Raw genomic sequence first — 425 nt, forward strand, 5'->3', positions numbered from 1 at the left:
CCCCGCGCTCCTCTCTGGGACCGAGCCGCGGATCCCTCCGCGCGGCCCCCGAGCGCCGCTGATCCCGGCCCCGCGGGTGGGTCTCGTAAGCGCCCGCGGGAGGACCCCGCAGCCCCGCGGGGCCCGGAATCCGAGAGCTGGGGGACTCGGGGCGTCTGTTGACCAACGGGGCGGGGAGGTTCCAGGGACTATTTCCCTGCGCGGAGGCGCACGGGATTGAGAGGGACGCCATGACGCAAGCGGGAAGGACCCTGAGATTGAAAGATAAGACTGACAGGCGCTGGCCAATCGGGAGGATGCAAAGTCTTGATTGGCGGGACTGTTGGCCATTCGTGCCGATGTCCCTCCCCTCTCTGCCCCGCTCCTCGCGCGGAGGCGGGACTCTCCGAGCCAGAGGCCGCGAGAAGCGGCGGGGGTTGGGGGTG

Source organism: Galeopterus variegatus, unplaced genomic scaffold (genome assembly GCF_000696425.1).
Source record: "Galeopterus variegatus unplaced genomic scaffold, G_variegatus-3.0.2 Scaffold6230, whole genome shotgun sequence".
NCBI classification, from domain to species: Eukaryota; Metazoa; Chordata; class Mammalia; order Dermoptera; family Cynocephalidae; genus Galeopterus; species Galeopterus variegatus.